At 37.3% G+C, this 22,700-nt stretch overlaps 1 pseudogene; it reads right to left on the bottom strand.

The window, feature by feature from the left end:
- Positions 1-5,561: 5,561 nt before the first annotated feature.
- LOC100979035 (C-terminal-binding protein 2-like) lies at positions 5,562-14,916 on the bottom strand (annotated as a pseudogene).
- Between the last annotated feature and the right edge of the window lie 7,784 nt (positions 14,917-22,700).

The following is a 22,700-nucleotide window of genomic DNA, read 5'->3' as shown; positions in this document are numbered from 1 at the left end:
TATCCATTGTTGTTTTGAAAATTAATTTGAAGGAGATTGTATTTTCATAATTGCTATGAGGTCTTGCCTTAATAGTAACACTATTTTTTCTCTTCTAAGCAAGTTAGATAATGTTAGACTATTGTTATAGGTATGAATATGGACACATATCTGGGAAAGTAGGCTAAAGGGAAGATAACAAGAGAAAATTTGCTCAGTTACTGTCTTGCTGAAAATATTGGGTGTTTCTTTAATATATGTATTCTTACCTGCCAATCTAAGTGTCTTGACTGGAAAGTGAATAGTCCATAACAGGTAATTTTGCCTTTTGCCTGGATGTGGATCAGGTTTAGCTGATACTTCTCTAATAGGTGATAACAAACTAAAAGGCTCAAATAAATCCAAAATTCACACGCACTAAGTCTTATTTCCTGTTACTGCAGGAAAGTTTATATTTTTCCTTGCTTACATGTAAGAAGACAGTGTGCACACATGGTCCCCTCTTCTGTAGATTTCTGTGTAGTGTCCTTGCAATCCCAGTCATGAGCATACATAGTGAGGGCTTTGCTTGTGATGTGTTTGTTAATAGGCTAGACTTCACAATATTGCCTTAAAGCACAGAAGAGGGAGCCAGAAACTGGGAGCCAGAAGTTCTATGTCATCTATTTAGCTCTGGACTTTTTTTTTTTTTTTTTTAATGCAGATGCAGATTTGAGTTAATCATATTCCTTAGCTCATGGTTCCTTATCATTACTGGTCCTGGGGAAGCTCCTCTTTTATTTCTTCATCCTATTTTGTTCCATTTCTCATACCTATTTCCTTCTTTCCTCCAGAAAATAACCTAATGTGTTTGTTATATATCGTTGTGTTTGTATGTGTTCTTGTGAAATGCGTATTGCTGTTTCGTGTACTTGCATTTTAAATTTTTATAAATGGGGCTAGGTTATAAATCTCAGTCTGATTTTCTTTGTTTTCCTCAGATACTATTTATGTTGCTGTATGTATTACTGCTGTTCCAGGCTTGTCATTGCTGTATCATTTATTAGTATCTGTGTGGTATTTACTCTGTTTTTAAATTAAATTAAATTACATTTTATAGACACAGGATCTTGCTATGTTGCTTAGGCTAGTCTTGAACTCCTAACCACAAGCATCCCTCCCACCTCAGCCTTCCAAGTAGCTGGGACTACAGGCCTATGCCACTGCACGTGGCTTCAGATACTCTTTTAAAAAACACAATTTTGATGATCTTTTCTCATAATTTATTATTAATTTGTGCATTCCCTATCCCAGCTTTCTAATAATCAAATATATTTTATAAATGAAGAGCCAAATATACCAGGTTGATGGCAAACAGTGGCCTTTAATAACATCTTCCAGTGAGGCTCTGAAATGGCACAGGACTATCACAGCTCTTTGACCAAGTAGAAGACTTCTCTTACTAGGCAAAGACCTACTATACCTGGAGTACTCCATACTACTCTTTCAGTCTTGCCATACTTTGATTTTAGATATAGCCTACTTGATACCATGAGGCTATCCTTTACAAAGCTCATTTTTATTGAAATGTAGAAGCTGCTACATCATATAGAAGCTGTTGGATCAGGGATGTATAAAGAAATATATAAAATTTAACTAACATAAAGCCAGAAGGTCCTGGAGTCAGGCCTGCATTTGACTCTGGTTTGCTTAGTCACCATGCATAGTCGTTAAATGACTTTATCTTTTATTCTTCACAGATCTTGGACTATAACCCAGGATATTTTGAGTTTCTTAAGAAAAAGTGATTACTATTATTAAGTAGAACCAATTCCTTTTCTCTTTTAAGATTTTTGGTTCCTAATGAGAACTATGAATCAGACTGAGGAGGACCTGATCCTGAGAGCAGTAGGCAGTTTCTTCATTCTTTGGAACTGGACCAGGAGGCTATGTGCCTAATCTGCTCCAAAATCATTCCTTTCTGTCTTTCACTGAAGCCTGAACACATTCCAGGAATTAGGTACTAATTAATGTCAACACATTACAGATGAAGAAAGAAGGGAAATTGCTTGGACTCATTCTTGAGAAAATCTTCAGAAATTTGCTTCAGTTAAAGTTAATGTGTGTCTCAGGCAGCACTGAACCAAATTGTAAAATGCTGCTCATGTGGATGAGTGACCTGGAGGTGACCCTTTTGAGAGTCTTGACCAGCATTTGTTTCCATATCCTGTCTATTTTGTCATGATACTGCTTACAGCATTGATGATTGGTGGGATCAGAGAGGGCAAGAATCAAACTATGGCTTCATTAGCTCAAAGTTCTACAGGGCCTACACAAGATTTTAGGACATATTTTTCAAAATGACTTTTCTTATTTTCATTCATTGCTGCTTTATGGATGTCAGGGAACAGCTTTTTAAAGAGTGAAACAAATAGATTGTTACATGGATTTTAGGAAATCTTCATCTTTTAATCAGAAGCAGATTTTAGATCATGTTTTTATGTTTATAAAATTAACAACTGAAAGTTAAAACCCAAAGAATCATTTTGAATGGCCATGATAATAAACGTACTAATATGTCATGTTTGATCCAAAGTTATGAGAATGAGTCCAATATGTGGGATACCAATCAGGGGTGAGACTGTATTGAGGAATGGCAGGCTCATTTTGCAGAAAAATTAGTTGAAGCTATAGTAAGCCACAGTGGGGTTCAATTTTGTGCTCATTGTTCCTTAGGCTTCCTTATTATATTTTTCCACTTTATGAATGCCCTTGATGTGCACTTTACTAAACTTCACCTGATTTGCTTTGCTCAGGCCTTCAACTAACTAGAGAAGATGCTGTACTAGCTAAGTTCTCTATCTCTAATGCTTAGCACAGCACCTGACACACAGGATGGGCCTAAATTGTTGAATAAATGAGGACTGCAGAATAATGGAGATATCCCTATAATGCCACATCAAGTTTTGACCATACTAGTAAATAATTGGAGAACCCATTTTAGTGTATAGATTTTAGAGTTAAAAAAACCCTTGATTTCAGTCCCAACATTATATGGTCTTGGATTAGTTACCCCCTTTAAATCTAAATTTCCTCATCTGTGAATTAGAGTTATTAATAGATTAATGGAGAAAAAGGAAGAAGACTATGACAAAGACTTGTTTGACCACATCAACCCCAGTGATTTTCCTGAAATACTGCCTGGAAGCTAAACATTGGGTACACATGGACATACAGAGGGAAATAATAGACCTTGGAGACTTCAAAAGAGGGCAGTGTAGGGAGGAGTGAGGTTGAAAAATTACCAATGGAGTATTATGTTCACTATTCAGGTGAAGGGCTCACTAGAAATATAAAGTTCTAGAAAAATTGGCTTTGGCTTCTAATTAAATGCCGCCTTGATTGTTCTCTAACAGGCTTATTTTTTTCTAAATCTTAATGTGAGGGCTGGAATAAAAGGATTGAGAAGCATGCATTTTCCCTCTATTTTCCCAAGCACCCAGCACAGATTACAATTTCTTAGCCATATTATATAGGGATGAATATGGAAGAACATGAAAATGAAAAAGTCAAGATAAATATGGCTTATTAGAAAATTATCTTTTGAAACTTCCATCTACACATTCGCATTCTGGCAAATAATTGGCATAATTTCCATTGTGTTTTGGTAAACTCCAAAAGACGAGAGAGCTGGGAGAGAAATGAGAGCAATGGAGCAAAGGATGGCAGAACTCAGTCTGGAAAACAAGTAGATTAGAAGGACTGGAGAGAGAAGTCTCCTAGGAGAATAATTTGTTTCTAATAGTGATAGTATGGAGGGGGAGTTTTCTTTTTCTCTCTCTCTTTTTTTAAAGCCGAAAGCACAAAACACACTTTGAAACATTTAAAAGCTGAAAGAAATAGATTTTTTTAAAATTTAAGAATGATGCCATAAACTTATAAGTTGTCTTATAGAGCATGCTTACAAGTGAAAGACATATATTAGACATGTTAAAATAGCTATCTATGTGGATGAGAAAAAAAGGGCTAAAAGGGAGTAAATACATAGATTAGAGGGAGCTTGCTCAGATGACTGGTGATCAAGAGCTTTGAATTGAATATGATTAACTCTTCATACCTGGGGTCCAATAGAAACCCACTATCACCACCACCAAAACAACAAAATGGAAATACACCGTGTGATGATGCTAGTTTTTTATGGAAATGTGTTTCATTTTACACACTGCAAAATGATGCTTCAGGCTCTGAATTGCCTTGGATTCTTAGGTCCTGGTGTAAGTGTGAGGTATGCGTGCATGTGTAGTGTTTGTGTGTGCACATACATGTGCATAGATACCTATTCTAACATGTTTAATACATATCTTTCCTTACACCAAAGGAAAAGAAGAATAAAGACACCTGCAATTATATGTTTATCACAGCAATATTCACAATAGCACAGTCGTGGAAACAACCTAAGCGTCCATCAATGGATGACTGGATAAAGAAAATGTAGTTTATGTATACCATAGAATGCTACATAGCCATGAAAAGCATGAAATCATTTCTTTTGCCGCAACATGGATGGAGTCAGAGGCCATTATCCTAAGTAAAATAACTCAGAAACAGAAAATTAAATACTGCCTAGACGCTAAACAATGGGCACACATGTACATAGAAAGGGAAATAACAGACATTGCGAATTTTAAAAGGGGGAAGGGTAGAGAGGGGTAAGGGTTGATAAATTTCCAATGAGGTATTATGTTCACTATTCAGGTGAAGGGCATACTAGGAGCCCAAACCTCACCATTACAAAACATATCCATGTAACAAACCTGTAAATGTACCCCTTAGTCTATAAAAATAAAAAAAATGCTGCTGCAGCAAAAAACACAATAATGTGTACTCCATTAAAATACAATTAGATAAGCAGTTGTTATAAGCTTGAAAAGTCTGCCTCTTTTACCAGGGTGAAAAAGTTGGAATCCATACATAGATAATAAAAAGGGAAGGATATAGGAACTTGTCTGAAATGTAAGACAAAGGAAGATAAAACACGATTTTTCTTTTTTTTAACAAATTTTAATTACTTTTTATTGAAAACTGCACTGAACGCTAAATGTCCACCTTTACAATAAACAAATACAGTAATGGTAACTCACACTAAAACAAAACATACTTCTAATAGCCATTATTTTTCTGTTTGGGACAATTTTAAAGTTTTTCTTTTGTCACAAAAGCAGGAATGTACCTATACAAAGGCTCAAAATAGGCCATCTTTTTAAAGAAAAAGGCAATGATTCACAAAAGACTGTGAATAGAACATGTAACTAGTTGATACAAATCTAATAGGATTTGTTAAAATCAGTCACATCTAATACACCTGAAGTGTTCTTGTATAAAATAGCATGTGAAGAAAAGAAGACTTTATCAATGTCTAAAAAAGTGGGTTTTTTCATAGACAATCTGACAAGTTACCATAAAAAGTGTTTCCTGAGACATAAGGAAATGCAACATTATTCTTCTTGAACATTTTAGCTCAAGACTTTCCACTCAATAAAATAGCAGAGGATCTGAAACTGAGAAAATATATTTGAGTACAAACAGCTTGTGGAACTTAATACTTTTTTTTTTTTTTTGCATCATCAGAGGGTTTTACTGAACTTACAACCAACTTGCCCGCTCAGTATGCAGTTCAGACGTGAGACACTTCTCTGTACAGGAGCCTGTATTGTCTTCAATCCTATGTGTGCAGGTGTCTACCACAGGCAAGCAGTTTTCTCCCCATTTTGTAGTAATGTGATTTTCCTATTAGCAAAAAAGAGGTCACCAGCCCCTGTAGACTTAAGGGACTCAAGTCACAGGGTGGGGATTTCCTCTTAATATTTTTTATTTTGTTGTTTGAACTCTTGATGCAACATTGTAGAGCAGGGTGTTCAGGACCTGCTGTGCCCAACGGACTGATAAAGAAAAAGCTCTATTTATTCTTTGTGATTTGATGCACAGATGAAAAGCTTAACACACAATAACAGAAGTTGGTCGTTAATAAATCACATCCTAGTCTTTCAGCGCTTCCGTAAGCAGAAGACAACTTTAGTTTTCTAGCTCTTGTAGTTTTAACACTGCAACATCAATGATGCATATGTCCAGAATCAGTTACAAAGACCATCCGATTCTTTTTCTCTTAGTTCATCTATTTTTCACTGTCTCTTGGTCCCAAGTGTATCTGAGTGATTACCTTCCGGCATTCTCTGCTATTGCTCGTTGGGGTGCTCTCGATTGTCCCCGTGTTTGGTTGGGAGAGGACTCTTGGGAAGGATGTGCCACTGTCGGGAGGTTGTGAGTCACTGGGATGCCTCCAGGGATGATCCCTTCCACGGCTGCAGGGAGTCCTCCTGGAGCCACACCCACGACGCCTGGCGGATATCTGTATGTGGCACCATTGAGCTCAGGATGAATTGCTTGCTGGTCTATTACTGACCAAGGCGCTGATGTGACAAAGAATTCCTTGTTCACACAATTTCTTAAGCTTTCTGGGATGCGACCTGTGATGGCTCGGCGGATCTCTGTGGCAGCTGCCTCCCTCATCTCCAGTGACGCCTGCTCGCTGTACCAGGCAGTGTGAGGAGTGCAGATGAGATTCGGGGCATTTTTCAACGGACCCTGAGCAAAGCTGAAGGGCTCCGACTCATGCATGTCGAGGGCTGCCCCTCGTATCGTGCCCTCCTTGAGGGCTTGTGCTAAGGCTTTCTCGTCCACCAGGCCACCACGGGCTGCGTTCACAAGGAATGCTCCCTGCCTCATCTGCTTTATGGTAAAGTCATTGATGAGGTGGTGGTTATGTTCGTTGACATTGCAGTGCAAGGGGACGCAGTCGCTCTGATACAGCAAATCCTGCAGGGTGTAGACCCTCTGCACGCCCAGGGACCACTCGACCACATCCTGCAAGTAGGGGTCATAAAATATGACGCTGAATCCAAAGGCTTTGGCTCGAACTGCAACGCCTGCCCCGTGCAACCAAAGCCGTTGAGGCCCAGCGTCTCCCCACGGATGCGGGCCGCTCCCTAGGCCACCTCGCCCATCTGCTCCACGCTCTGAACCCGCGTGCCTTCCCACAGTGCCTGGTACAGCCACGTGTTCCTCCGGTAGAGACTGAGGATGTGGCAGAAAGCAATGTATAGAGTGCTCAACCAGAAATATGGATCATTGGTTTAAGAATCAGAAGATTTAGGTTATGTCAATCTGGCTGTCTCACTTAATCTATCAAAGGAATGGAGCAAGTGAATACAGTGTTTACTTCCAATGGAATAATGAGATTGTGGTCACAAAACGATCTTAAATATCGGACTATATTTACTATGTTTGATATTGCTGACCATTTTATTTCATGTTCGATCAGTTTAAGGTACTCCCACAAATAGGCATGGAGGTATGTGTGTTTTGGTGGATGCACACACTCAGCCTCGGTGCGCTATTACACTATCAAGTTTCCCTCTCCATCCATTCGCTTACTCAGAGATTCAAAAGTTTAGAAAATTTATCCCAAAGGATTATGCCAAAGGCTGTGATACGAGTTCACAAATAAAATGAGGCTGGGCCTGATCTGTGCCCTTTTGGCACTAGGCAGCAGTTGCTTGTCATCCACCTTCACTTTAGTGTTTTCTTATTGATTGCATTTCTTTTCTGACTCTTTCCTCATAAGAGACCCAGAGAAAGAGAGAAGGGAAAGGGTAGGAGGTTGAAGTGTAGGGGAAGAAGGCCATTGTGACATTATTAAGGCCACAGCCAGCTCACATCACTTGCAGGCTGGTGGACAAGTGGTATGGAGAAGGTGCAACTGCCCTACCAAAGCCAGAACTCACAAGCCTGTTTTACTCCTGCGTATATAGCCACGTGCCAACTGAACATTGGAGAGTCTTGCCTAATTGCATATTTTTGGCTCAATTCTACTGGCTTAGGTGTTTGAGGAAGAAAGAGATCCCTTCATATGCAGGCTTATGTATGGAAAATGAGAAATCAGACAGCAGCAATGAAACTTACAAATTCAAGGAGACTTTTTCGTGAGTAAGATTCAGGATATTGAAGAGAATTAAATAAATTCAGGATGGAAGAAATAAGTACATTCTTACACTTGTGTAAGAGTGTGTCCTCATTATACTCAATAGTGTGTTCTCATTCAATATAAGAATAAAAGCTTAGATCTGGATTTTAAAAAGTTATTTTTATTGTTAATGTTTATAATACAGAACTAGATATAACAGTTGAATTTATTGAATAAGTTTCTTAGCAAAATATCAGCATTGAAGATTCCATAAACAGTTCCACTTAAAGAAATGTTGTCCAGGGACTATAAATTGATACACAATAAACTTTCTTAAAGTCAATATGAAAATAGATATTAAAAGCCTTAAATTTTTTTTGCCCTGGACACAAATTCTATTTCTAAAAAAGTATTCTAAAAAAATTAAGATTGGTACAATGCAGGCTTTTTTATAATAGAAAAACATTTAAAGTCCCCAAACAGGAGAGTAGTTATGAAAATGATTTTCACTTCCACACAATGAAAATACATAGCTTAATCAATCATGTTATAAAAAATATTTATTGCGGTGGAAGAATGGTCAAAAATATTAACTTTGAAATAAATGGCCTATATAACTCTTTGAATAACATGTCAATTTTGTAAAACAGAAATGTGGAAACACCCATAAGGGCTAGGAAAGACATTCAGCAAAATGTAAAACATTTTTCTTTTCATGCCTTTTTATAGTTTCTAAGTTTTTTCTTTGGATGCCTTCTTATGTGAATAAATATAATCACACAAATGCTACTAACAAAAGACTCATTAATGTGTAAAAGCCTGTCTGTCCAGGAGCCCGATGATTTGGTCAAACTCAGATGTGCTCCATGTGATATGTCGTTGGCATGGAGAGAGGTGCATTCAATGAACAGATGCTCACATGTCTCAGGCTTGCACTTCTTTGGGGATTATGTATGTAAAATGATAGATTAGAATTGACTACGATCCTAGGGAAGAATGGTCCTCCTCAGGTTTGCAATCTTGCCTGTCACCCATTACCTGATGCTCATATATAACATAAACGGTCACAAACGATAAATCCATGAAATGAAAGGCAAGATTACATTGCTGATAATGAGGAGAGGGGTCTGAGTTTAAATTGGCTATCCTAACTCTGTATTTCCTGATTCTGATGCAATTGAACCCTCAACTTTCTCATATTAAAATGGTTTACATAACATATTTCTAGATACGTACAGAAGCATACGATAAAACAATGTTTTATGGCTAAAGTAAGCAGCTGGATATCATTTTGTTTGATTAGTAGAGAAGAGTGGAAGTTCAAACATAAACTGAAATGACTACCTCTTTGTTTAGCTATCATTGACTGTTTCTTTATCACAGTCATATGCAATCCATTGGAAAACGTAGAGGCAATAACAAACACAGCACCAAACTCTATTATCATAAGCATTGCTCCAATTCATAATCCCTATATGGCTATCTCTTTAGGATCAAGGTAAGAGGAACAGCTTCCTACAGTCTACTTTCTGTTATATTGTACAGGGGTTGTTAAAAGCAGACTCAAAATAAGTATTCAAAGGCATACTCACGGACAAAAGTTCTCCACGTACTCTCATTTGGGCCATGAGGATGAATAATTTCAGACAAATCTGCATCTTCCCGCACCTTAATAAACGGCCCTTAAAACTAGAGTTTACAAATGGCATGTATTTCTTGCATGTTGCCTTACATTTGGTTTGGAAATAATAAAGTAAATTCAACCCATTTAATGAAAAAGTTCAAAATAATAGAGTTTGGGTATAATTTTTTTTATGTAAAATGAAAGAAAAACATGTTTTTACAAAACAATTTTTATTCTTTTGTTACTTGAGAGAAATATTTTGCTACTGTTCATAGGACTACTTCTACTTTTGTGAAAATAGCCAGTCATGACAGAGTGCTTCCAATAAAGAAATTAAGAGAGTCAAATAAGAACCCTAATGAAATGGGGGAATGTTGAGATTTCAGACTTCTTTTAATCACATCTCTTGATTTCACACAATAAAAAAAACATGACTCTGTTCTAGTTAAATATCCTAGCATCAATTGTAAAATATCAGATAATGGCTGGTAAGGTAAAGTGTTATCAGATTACCAAACACTTGCCATGTGTGTTTGACTGACAATTTTACAGCAGGCGTACTGAAATATATTTTGCTTAGCAACTAATGTTAAGAAGAAAACTTTCTGAATATGTCATGGTTGTGAAAACAGATACAGGGAATCTGGAAAAAATTTTACTCTGAAGGGAAAACAAAAGTGGGCTTCAAATGAACAGCTTGAATGTAAAGTATGCTACTTCATCTATTAATGAAAGCAAACAAAATTTTATATTTCTAAACAGTTGTGTTGATCCCAACAAAAATAAATGTTGCCTTCAGTTATCAGGGATAACTTAATCAGCTAATTGAGTTAGAATAATTTTTCTTTAAAGATTGTTATTTAAGTCTAAGAACACTTTTATTATCACTATAGCATTCTGTTCTATTTTGATTTTTCTGTACTAGTGATGGAGAAACTGGTTTCCAGCTTCATCCATTTCCCTGTAAAAGACATGAGCTCATCCTTTTTTATGGCTGCATAGTATTCCATGGTGTATATGTGCCACATTTTCTTTATCCAGTCTATCATTGGTGGGCATTTCAGTCGGTTCCAAGTCTTTGCTGTTGTGAATAGTGCCACAATAAACATACATGTTCATGTGTCTTTACAGTAGAATTATTTATAATCCTTTGGGTATACACCCATTAATGGGATTGCTGGGTCAAATGGTATTTCTAGTTCTAGATCCTTGAGGAATCGCCACACTGTCTTCCACAATGGTTGAACTAATTTACATTCCCACTACAGTGTAAAAGCGTTCCTATTTCTCCATATCCTCTCCTGCATCCGTTGTTTCCTGACTTTTTAATGATCACCATTCTAACTGGCATGAGAGGGTACTTCGTTGTGGTTTCGATTTGCATTTCTCTAATGATTAGTGATGATGAACTTTTTTTCATGTTTGTTGGCCACATAAATGTCTTCTTTTGAGAAGTGTCTGTTCATAACCTTCACCCACTTTTTGATGAGATTTTTTTTTCTTGTAAATTTGTTTAAGTTCCTGTAAAGTCTGGATATTAGCCCTTTGTCAGATGGAAAGATTGCAAAAATTTTCTCCCATTCTGTAGGTTGCCTGTTCACTCTGATGATAGTTTCTTTTGCTGTGCAGAAGCTCTTTAGTTTAATTAGATTCCATTTGTCAATTTTGGCTTTTGTTGCCATTGCTTTGGTGTTTTAGTCATGAAGTCTTTGCCCATGCCTATGTCCTGAATGGTATTCTCAGCAAACAAATACAGAACAGAAAACCAAACACCGCATGTTCTCACTCATAAGTGGGAGTTGAACAAAGAAAACACATGGACACGGGGAGGGGAAGATCACCTACTGGGGCCTGTCAAGGGGTGGGGTGCTAGGGGAGGGATAGCATTAGGAGAAATACTTAATGTAGATGACGGGTTGATGCGTGCAGCAAACCACCATGGCATATGTATACCCATGTAACAAACCTGCACGTTCTGCACATGTATCCCAGAACTTGAAGTATAATAATAATAAAAAAAGACCCCTCAAAAAACTGGTTTGTATAATCTTTAGAAATCTTTATTCAAACATAAACTGCAGGAAAGAGTTAAGAAAAATGGGAAGTCATTTTATCTTTTTCAATCTTGCAGAAATTGTATTTTAGACTTTTTAAATAAACACAACAAATAATGACCATATCCTTGAACTAACAAAACAGGTGAAACTGGCATTTTTCATGATAAACTCTAAGATGCACTCAAAACCCAAGTTAGGACAGTGACAGTGTAATTCCCAGGTGTTGGTTGGGAAAGGTTCCTGCAGCTAAGAATTAAGTTTATTTTTAAACTTTTTTACCCAAATATACATTCTCAGGCCTAATTTTCACATCCATTCTTTTGCTTCTGATTGGCTCTGGCAACAATAGACTTTAACAAGAACAAGGTTTTTTTTGTTAAAACTATTTAAATTAAACCACAGTGTGGTATAGAAATATAAAAACCTAACTTTTTTGTTTGAAAAATACTAGAAAAATGTCTTTTTATCATTTAAACAACCTTGTAGATCAAGTGACTACATTTCAAGTTAATCACCAATGAATAAAAATGAACTGCAATTTTGAGGTTTTTTTCCCTGTTAGTTTCTACCTAATATTTTGCAGATTTTTTTTCCCTAAAGTTATTCACCTTTGACTCACATACAGTTATCAGCCTGGTACAGGAGCTCCCAAAGAATGATGCATTCATTTAGTGGCCTCTGTCTTCTTTCTAAGCAGCCTGAGAGAAACAATTGTTTAGTCTCTTTTCTATGCTATTCTTTGACTCAGTGGGAAGAGACTGGCCTCTGGACCTCTCTTCCTGGCCTGCCTCTTTCTAACCTTCCCAGTTCAGTGTGAGGAACACAAAGAGATTGATGAGCCTGGGGTACACCTTCTTCCACTCAGCAGTGCACAGCTGGGAAGGAAGGCAGAAAAATTCTGCTCACAGACCACACAAAGTACTCCCCACCAGGCCACAGCTGTGACCAGCCAACAATTCTTCCCCTGACACCCAAGACCCATATTTCATAGTCTAAGAATAGACGAGCTTACACTGATCAAGAGTGTAGGAGGTTGACATGGCTACCCTCAGATGGCTGGGGCTCAGATGCATAAAGATGTCATGAGATCTGGTTTTAATTGAAATGCAAGCATTCACCACATGGTATTTTATACACAGGGCCATTTTACCTTATATGGGTAACAGTATATATTTTGGCAATGTCACAAAACAAAACAAAACAAAACAAAACAAGACAGTGGGTATGAGTTGGAACAAAAACTTAACAGGATCTGTAGAAAAGAATTATATCTAACAAAATATTATATAGAAACATGATATTCGTGTTTTTGACTATTATACAGATTTAACATGCCAGTGTAAAAAATTATTGTATGATTGATTGCTATTTTATCCATTTGTAGTGAGGTGATACTCCTAGAGCTAAATTTTCTTGTGATTGACATGTTAACAACTGAGAAATTTCATTTTGGTATTTTTTATTACCTTTTGGTACTAGGATTTCTTCTTTGAGAAAGTCTGAATAGTAAAACAAAACTTCTACAATATTTTTATTATCATAGTACCACAAAGTAAACATTGAGAACTGACTCACCGTCCAACTGATGTAGAAAGATCAAAGAAGACTCATATTTTAACCTTAAGTGAAGGCTTGTGTGGAGATAAAAATTAGAACATCAGATCAATCCTAAAATACAACTTATTTAGTCTATTTCTCCCTTTCAAGGTTTAAAGTAGAAAGCTTTCATTGGCAAATTAGTCCAGATGTTGGCTTAGAATAAAATCCAACTTCCATTAGGAAATGATATTTGTTTTTAATTTCTAACAGATCTGTACCTTCTCTTGACAAAATGTGAGACCTTCATATTTGCAAATGTGCTGCTGGTGTATGGAGCAGGACTGAAACTTGACAGTTCTATTTTATGCAGCCTTTGTAGAAATGTTTTTTAGGTGGGCATATTGCAAGATAAAATGCAAATACAGTCTGGCTTTATTGTCGGTAGAGGAATAGTTGTGCCCTTGGATATAGCTAATTATGTCTGTGCCTTTGACAAGAGGAGAATTTATAGTTGAAGCAGTGTCCTTTCCTGTCCTGAACAGAACAAATCTCACTTTGCTATGGCCACACACTTTGCCTAGACATAAAGTAGGCTACATAAACAGAGAAGGTAAAAGATATGACAAATAATTATCTTACTTATCTGCATATTGTTGACTAATTGTTGAGTAATTAAAAGCTGTGTTCGGTGATCACTGTGATCCAAGTCCGGATAAACTTGATATTCAGCTTCTGGGCGGTTGTGAGAACATGTTCTAGATCACTCTCACACCAGATGTTGGTGCTTCTCTGAGAAGCTTCATTGTTGACTCAACAGAATTCAGGGCATCTTCAGAAACCCTATGTTACCTGGATGACACTTGTCAGTCTACACGGGGGTTGAGGGGAAGGGGGATAGATCTACAATTGCTATCCCCAAAGAATTAATTATAGCCAGGCGCAGTAGCTCATGCCTGTAATCCCAGTACTTTGGGAGGCCAAGGCAGGTGGATCATGAGGTCAGGAGTTCAAGAGTAGCCTGGCCAATATGGTGAAACCCCATCTCTACTAAAAAATACAAAAATTAGCCGGGCATGGTGGCATGTGCCTGTAGTCCCAGCTACTTGGGAGGCTGAGGCAAGAGAATCACTGGAACCCGGGAGGCGGAGGTTGCAGTGAGCTGAGATCACGCCACTGCACTCCAGCCTGGGCAACAAAGTGAGACTCCATCTCAAAAAAAAAAAAAAGAAGAATTAATTATAAAATCTAAGTGTTCTTTAAACTTTGCCACTGATGTGATTTAGTTATAGTCGCTTTTGCCTCATTTGTCCAAGGAAGAGGCAAAAACAAAAACAAAAACAAAACCCTTAAGTGTAAGAAGCTATCACAGACTAGAGCAAAGAGGGTCACCTGGTGTAAAGAGGGCAGCAAAGCCCAGCTACAGACAAACCATCTTCCCTCATGGTGAGAGTTACTCTTTGGGACAGTGCTCCTTGCCCCATTTATCCTCTGATAACTCATAAACTTTAATACCATCTGCTTCCTCATACTCACCCTGCTCTTAGGTACCTGGATTCTGTTTCTGAAACCTGGTCCTCTTCAATGCCTGGATTCTTGTCTGCAGAATTCACTCTCATAGTCATCAATTCTCTGGCCTCAACTCCCTTCTGACGACTAGACTTCATCCTGGAATTCTGCCACTGGATCCTTTTCTGACCACTTTCTCTTGCAAGATTCATTCCTCACTGTCTGCCACCTAATCTAGAACTCAAAATATGGAGGTCAGTGCCTCCACATGGAACTTTTATGCAGGTCCAGCTCTGGTCTGAGCCCTCAGTTGGGTGTTGACATCAGGTTTGAAACCTTGCATGGGTCACATTGATTCAACAAAAGGAATCTGAGTAGATGGGTTGGGCCTCCAGCTGTAGGCCATGCTGGGAAGCTGTGGCTTTGGTGCTCCTGTAGTTATGTGAGTGTGAGTGTATGAGTATGACAGTGAAGGAGTGTGTAATAGGGAGAATGAGTGTGTATGACTATGGGCGTGTTAGAGTGTGTGTGAGTTAATGTGTGCAAGTAGGAAGTGAATACACCAAGAAAGCCTTTGCTGGCAGCAAAGTCTGAGAGAAGTGGTAGACCAGAAGGATCATTAGACTGGAAGATAAGTGACCCAGGTTCTATTCCTGCTTCTGTTACCACTGCGCTGTGGGACTCAGAGCAAGCCATTTTCTGTTTCTTTGATCAGGATATGAAAGTCCTATAACTCAAGTTACTACAAAAAGTAATATAAAATCTCTGTCATGATTTCACTTAGTCTGCCTAACTTTATTTTAGAAGTTGAACAGAGAGCTGGCTATTTTAGAGTAGAACATAGAGAGGAGGCTAATGTTGAGAAACCCAAAGACAGGCTCAAGTCCCCTTGTCACACACTTTCTGGATTACTGTTAAAATAGTACAGGAATGGAGACTGAACAAATACTGGCCCCACCCTAGGTTAAAGGCGGACATCTATGGTGATCACGTGATGTCAAAAGGAACACAAACTCCCCAGTCTTCCTTTGTTGGCCCCTTGACCTGGAATGTCCCTCTCTTAAATTTTCCTGAAATGCAGACATAAGATTAAATCTATCTCCCTCTCTTCTTGATTTAAAAAGTGCTTCAACTCTTTAATAAAAAGAACGGGGTGAACAGGAGACATTCATGCCATCTTAATTTGAGAGTAAATGGAACATGGCCCTGAGTGGCCTCCATCAATTATAACGAAGAAAATAGGCTTGGCACACTTTTCTTCTTCCATTGACTGTATTGATGGCGTTTACAGACATCTAGATAGAAGGCAGGTCCAAGAAACAACAAACATTAAGCAATCTTCTCTTTCTTGGCTGCTAAAAATAAATAGTAATTTAGCTGCAGTGCTGTCTGAAGACTCAAACCAAAACCAGAGGCAAATGTAAATGTCCCCTCTTTTAATAAGAAGTCATTAATAAGTTCATATGTCTCCATTCTAACTCAGGTTGGGTAATGAGATGATCAATTTAAAGCAACTTAGATGAAAGAGAGAAGCAGATTTGTAAAGCAAATATACTGGAGGGTCATATCCTCCTGTCTCTATCATTTGAACCTTAGACCATTAAAGCAGGAAGGGATTCTCAAGATGAACAAGAATAAATATGAGGAAGACCTAGGAGACTGGGGCTCAAGGGGTTAAAATGGCAGCTACAGGATCACCAGCAGTTTTGGGCTATGATATTCTGTCTCTCAGATTGAAGCCTTTGCCACTATTGTCTGTTGTTTGTGATGTCATTATGCTTTAGAAAAGCCAAACATTTTTCCCAGGGTTGAGTTTTTAAGTAGAAATTACTGTGGCATTTCAACATTCCTTTTAAAAAGTTCCTTCCTTGGTTTGACATCTATTGTCCTTGCAGGATTTCCCACCTGTCCCTCTCCTCTCGACCTCAGGCTTTCCCAACAATAAAAGTGTATAGCTCCTGCCTTCCTTTTCCTCAGAGACTCCCCCTCCCTGAGCATCTTCAGTTTCTTTCTTGGTGTCTGGTTTTCCCCTTTTTTCTCTCCAGGCACATGGTAGCATCTCCAGTTCCTAAACTCTCCATGCACAGCTCAATTGTCCTGATTTCCAGAGAGTCATTTACATCTGTGGTTCCCAAAGTGTGACCCCCAAACCAGCAGCACCACACCACCTGGAAACTTGTTAGAAATTCAAATTCTCAGATCTCAGACCAGATCTACTGTACTGAAAACTCTGAGGATGAGGCCAGGTAGTCTGTTTTGGTAAGCCCTCCAGGTGATTCTATTCCCTGCTCTTGTCTGAGAACCACTGATCTATGTTATTTTCTGGTAGCATGAGCTCAAGCATGAGGGGTCTGTGTAGGACTCCTTGTATTCAAATCCTACTTTCTGGCTGTGTACTTTGGGTAAATTACTTAACCTCTCTCTGCCTCATATTACCCATCTGTGAAATGAGGCTAAAAATAGACTTTGCCACAGAGATATGTTGTGTGAGGATACAATGATAACAGTTATGTATGTAATATACTTAGCACAGAGCAAAGCCTAGGAAATGCTAAAAAATATTAGCCCTTGCTCTTTCATAAGATACTTCTGCTCACAGAATATGAAATGTAAATCATTTTCCTTTCCCTATCATACCTTCATGAAACTTGTAAACAAATATTAATCAATAATGATACCATGTTACTTAAGATGTAAATTGCATTCTGAATCAAGTTCTGATATTATCAGTTTCTATGAAATTACATTCATGTTTGCATGTAAATAGTTATATGAATATTTAATTTGAATACTTCAACAGCCAAAAAAAATGATGACACAAAAATTCGAAAGAACCAATTTAGAGAAAGCCATTTTATTGGCACATAGGAGTAAACTCAGAAACAGGTTTACAAGTTTGTTCTTGTAGGAGCTGATACCTTTAAAGGAAAACACATATACCACAGTTTTTTTTTTGCTAATAATAAAGCACCCTGGTCTTTTTCGGTCTAGGGCAACTGTAAACTTGCCAGTGCAGAATGTCCTTGAGGTAAAAAAGCAAACTCAACTATTGGAGTGGGACTCCACAGGCAACTCTTCAAATATGAATATGCTTCATTTTTCTTTAAGTGATATAAATTCCTATTAATTGATAATACTAAATATTCAGTCACAATTGCTGCTATACTTGCAATTATCAAAGAATGAGTTCATACTTCACATATAAAATGATCCATATATATTTCAAAAAGTAAAGTTATAGAATTCCTTTTGTAGACCATTTATATATAAGATCTCCTCACCCAATGCACCCAATGCTACAATGTAGTTCTTTCCCTTCCACGCAAATTTCAATCCTTTAAAATATCATTTATTATACTTTATTAAAAATCTAAATACATGATTACTCTCACAATGAAGAGAGCCATTAATTAGCAGAGAGCTTTCTAAGTAATACTCAAATTTTAAATTAGATATTATTTTCTAGAATGGTAATTGTCATTAATAGATACTACAATTTTAAAGTTCATGTTACCTGGAACATATGTACAGTGTATGGTCCTAGTGAAATGGCTCAGAACTGTAGCAAAAATAAGAAGCCTGCCCAGAAAGAAAGTTTTTAAAAGACAGGGCAAAAACTTTATGTGCAAAACATTTTTTTTTTTTGTAAGTCAGTGGTAAAGTCCTCAGCTGTGAACATGCTGGACATAAGGTTATGCAATTGTGGTTAAGGAAATATGGTGGTTGTTAATTTAATTCATAGCTGACCCAATTTCCGTTTATATAAAATATGCTTTGCAGCAGTCATCAGGAGACCACTTTGACTTTAGTTTAAATGGAATTTCCTAGCCTTTTATGATATTTCAAATTTTCACTAAAAGATAGAAGAATTTTGTTGAACTGTATAAAACATATGGTTTAAACAGGGAGAAAAATGTGTAGGTAAAGTTTTACACTATTTCAACAGAGATTGATATGCAGCATTGTACGAGCAATTCTAGGACAAGAAAATACACATAGTGGAGTGGAATCCATAGAAAAACAAGTCTAAAAATCAGACATGTGAATGGGAGTTGTTCCATTTGGAGGACATAATTATAAGCACAGTTCTATGAGCTTTTTCTAAGGCATTATGATTCTGGTCCTAAACCATGCTGTTTATTGCTAGGGAGGAGAACTGGAAATCAGAAATCCTCATTCTGGTCCCAGGACACTTAATAAGATGTCGACAATTCTCTTTGGCCTGGTATGCTTCAATGGGATTAATTGTTGTTAATTTTATTAGTAATCATCTTGGAATAAAGAATCTGTGTTTGAATTCCTATTGTGAAATCATTTCTTTTAAAAAATAACAGAAACCACTGTTAAGACTGAAACACAGAGGATAATGGAATCAAAAGAGCTAAAAGAGCTCTGCTATAAAAGAATAGATTTATAAAGACAAATAGTGCCAGACAGACTTGATAGCTTTTTCAATAGAATTAAAAACTTACTGAGCACAATGAATGTACCTTAACACACATATATTTATATTTTTGTAACCCGTTTGATACAGTATCTCAATAAATCTTATTTGCCAATCTAATTAGCATTGGCTTTGCTGTGTGCTCTGTCACATGGACTGAGAACTGGCTGGAGGACAAATCCTAATGACGCAGGGCAATGTGTTGACTATAGGGTCAGCATGAGGTCTGGTTTTGTTTAATGCCTTTATTAATGATCAGGAAGAAAGAGCAAATAATCCTTGAATGAAATAATATTTTAATGACAGGCACATGGGCTGACTGGAGAGCACAATGAAGTAGAAATGTATAAACACCAGTTCCAGGGTTGCTACTGATTTGAAGGAGGCCAGTCACTTGATTTTTCTGGATCTGTTTCCCCATGTGGGAAATGGAGATAATGGCATTCTTGTGAGAAAGCAAAGATAAGATTTTATGATTTCAAATAAAAAGTGTAATAATGCCCCATCTGATAATATTTGGCTCTTATCTACTGTTTACAATACTTGTTAGAAATCACTTTAATATGGCAGAACGTAGGGTAGGGTCAGTGTCAGAAAGGAGCAGAACAACATTGTCCAGGGACAACACATTTGGAGGACAAATGGCTAAACCACCCTGAAAAAGACTTTGCAAATAGATGAAGGCAGCTTAGTATAGGAAGCTGAATACCAAGAGAATCTTTTGTGGAAAACCAGATGGAAGAGTAAAGGATGATGTGGAAGAGGATAAAGCTGTCTTGCTGTGTTTGGGGATGGAGAAAGGACTCCAGGGAGACCTTCCTCATTTTACTACTTGTTTTTCTTCTGGTCTTCAGAAATTGTATACATGGAAGATGTGTGTATACCAAAGTATTATTTAATTGTTGTTTAGTTTTTATATCAGAAATTTAAGTTGTTTAAATGCAAAGGTAAAAGCCAGTAGACTATTTCTGGTAAAGCCGTACAAGTGATGGTCTTGGTGGAGCCACTTCTAGCCTGATGTAGTTGCAGTGTTAATGACAGTTTTCTCAGTTTATACAGGGGCACCTGGCTGAGGTTCGGGTGCTCATTTACAGAAACAAAGCTAAAACTAATTTACAGACAGAACCTTTTTTTTTTCCATTGAGAAATAGGATTACCAAACAGACTAGAATACTTGTGACAGCTGGAGAGCCTTTATCCTTTTTAGAAGGAAAGAATCTCAGGAACTAAATTAACATTAGAAGACAGTTCTTGCACTGTGAAGCAGGAAGCTCAAACTAACCTGATCCTAAGTATTTCCAGGGTGCTTATGACAAATATAGATCTGTGTCTCAGCTCAGACCTATCAGAGAAGAACTTCCAAAAAAGCCAAAGTAATTGCAATGATCAGGCAAGTGTGAGAAATCTCAAGGTTGAGTAAAGGGAATTGGATTGTCTTAAGGGATAGTCTCATCAATCTACTGTGCAGCCGTAGCTAATAAAATGTATTCCTTCTAAGCTGATCCAGAATATTTATACTGACTTATGCAGAGAGGCTCCCCCAACCCACCGTAGACCCAAAGATTGCATAGAAAATAGACTAGCTATTGTTTTTTTCATTTTTCTTACCAATTAGCAAAGGCTAAGGTTAGTACTTAAGAATCTCATTTTACAATTTCTAAGAGTACAGCTTATTTTTCATGAGTTATTTATTTTCAATTTACTTATAATTTTTATCCTGTTTGTTTCCAAAAACCATTTTGAGGATTACATTTCAAATTGCATTTCTAGTGAGGGTTGAGGAAAAGGAACTTTCTGAATTCCTGCTGTGACTAGAGGGGTCCCATTGACATTCTTACAGAGTTGAGGCTAAAATTCACCCTTCTCTCCTGTAAGACATTGTTCTTTATACGATGCCACAAACACCTATTTTTTTTTTTTTGAAGACAGGTATAGCTATGCAAAATAGGGTACAAATTTGAGGAAACATTTCCTGTACATTTGCAGAATTGTAAAAATGGCAGAAATGTTAGAGAAGGACTGAGTAGGCATTAGTGAGCAGGTATAAAGATATTCTCATACATCTTTATGTCCTATAGCCTCAGAGAAGAGCAAGGACCTCTGCCTGACTAGGAGTTACCTCTTTGCCAGGGCTGCAATCAGTTCAGCACAGTCCCTGTGCGTGGAAGGGACTATGAGGGTAGAAATTATTTTCTCATAATACACATTTTTGTTTCTACTTCTTTCAAAGTCAAGCCATCTGTCTTAGTGTTTTCATGCTCCTATAACAATATACCTGAGACTGGATAATTTATACAGAACAGAAATTTATTTTTCACAGTCTTCGAGGCTGAAAGTCCATGATCAAGGAGTGAGCAAATTCAGTGTCTAATGAGGGCCTGGTCTCCACTTCCAAGATGGTTCCTTGAATGCTGTGTCCTCACATGGCAAAAGTGACAGAAGAGCAAAAGGAGCCTAGCTAGTTCCCTCCAACCCTTTTATAAGGTTGCTAACCCCATTTATGAGGCCTCCACCCTCAAGATTTAATCACCTTCTAAAGTTCCTACCTCTTAATAAACACTATCACATCAGAATTTAAGTTTCAGTTTATGAATTTTGGGGTGACACATAATACTTTAAACAATAGCACCATCCTTTAATAAAATATACATTTCTTAAAAAATCTATTTAGAAAAAACACATGCTGAATATTCTCACCTTCCAATTTTAGTTCTTCTCCTTTGCAGTGTGAATTGCTGGTAGCTTCTGAGTCCTAATTTCATCATCTCTAAAATGAAAATATTACACAGGATTTGTTGTAGAAAAAGGAGTTAATATGGTGCCTGGCACATGGTAGGTGCTAAATAAATGGGAACTATTATTATGATATAAATAGTCTTATTTTTGTTTAATATTTTTGTTTTTTCCCACAGTCCTAAGGTTTATATTTTCTTCCTCCCTCTCTCTTTTTTTTTTTTTTGTTTTTATATTTCGAAATAGGGTTTTGTTCTGTTGCTCAGGCTGGAATACAGTGGTGTGATCATGGCTCACTGCAGCCTCGACCTCTCAGGCTCAGTGATCCTCCCACCTCAGCCCCCTGCGTGTCTGGGACTATAGGCATGCACCACCACACCTGGCTAATTTTTGTATTTTTTGTAGAGATGGGGTTTCCTCATGTTGCCCAGGTTTGTCTTGAACTCCTGAGCTCAGGTGATGCACCCACCTTGGCCTCCCAAAGTCCTGGGACTACAGGCATGAGCCATCACACTCAACCTCCTTTCAAGTTTTAAAAAGTTTTGATTTCTTTATTTTGGTTACTCAAGTTTTTTGTGACTTAAAAAAAAATCAAATGTGTTTAAGCTCTTTTTGTTTTAAAATTCTTGTGGTTATCTCATTAGGTTTTAGAATATTTTATTAATTTCCTTTGAAATGTCATTTTATTATTCTACTTTAATTTTTATTTTCCTTCATTTCCTCTTCTATTTATGTATGTATATATGCATGTATGAATTTATTTATTTTATAAATTTTTTTTTAATAGAGGCTCACATGAAAGCAATGATGCAGGAGTGG

Source organism: Pan paniscus, chromosome 4 (genome assembly GCF_029289425.2).
Source record: "Pan paniscus chromosome 4, NHGRI_mPanPan1-v2.0_pri, whole genome shotgun sequence".
Classification (NCBI taxonomy): Eukaryota; Metazoa; Chordata; class Mammalia; order Primates; family Hominidae; genus Pan; species Pan paniscus.
This window is presented reverse-complemented; position numbering and strand designations above follow the sequence as displayed.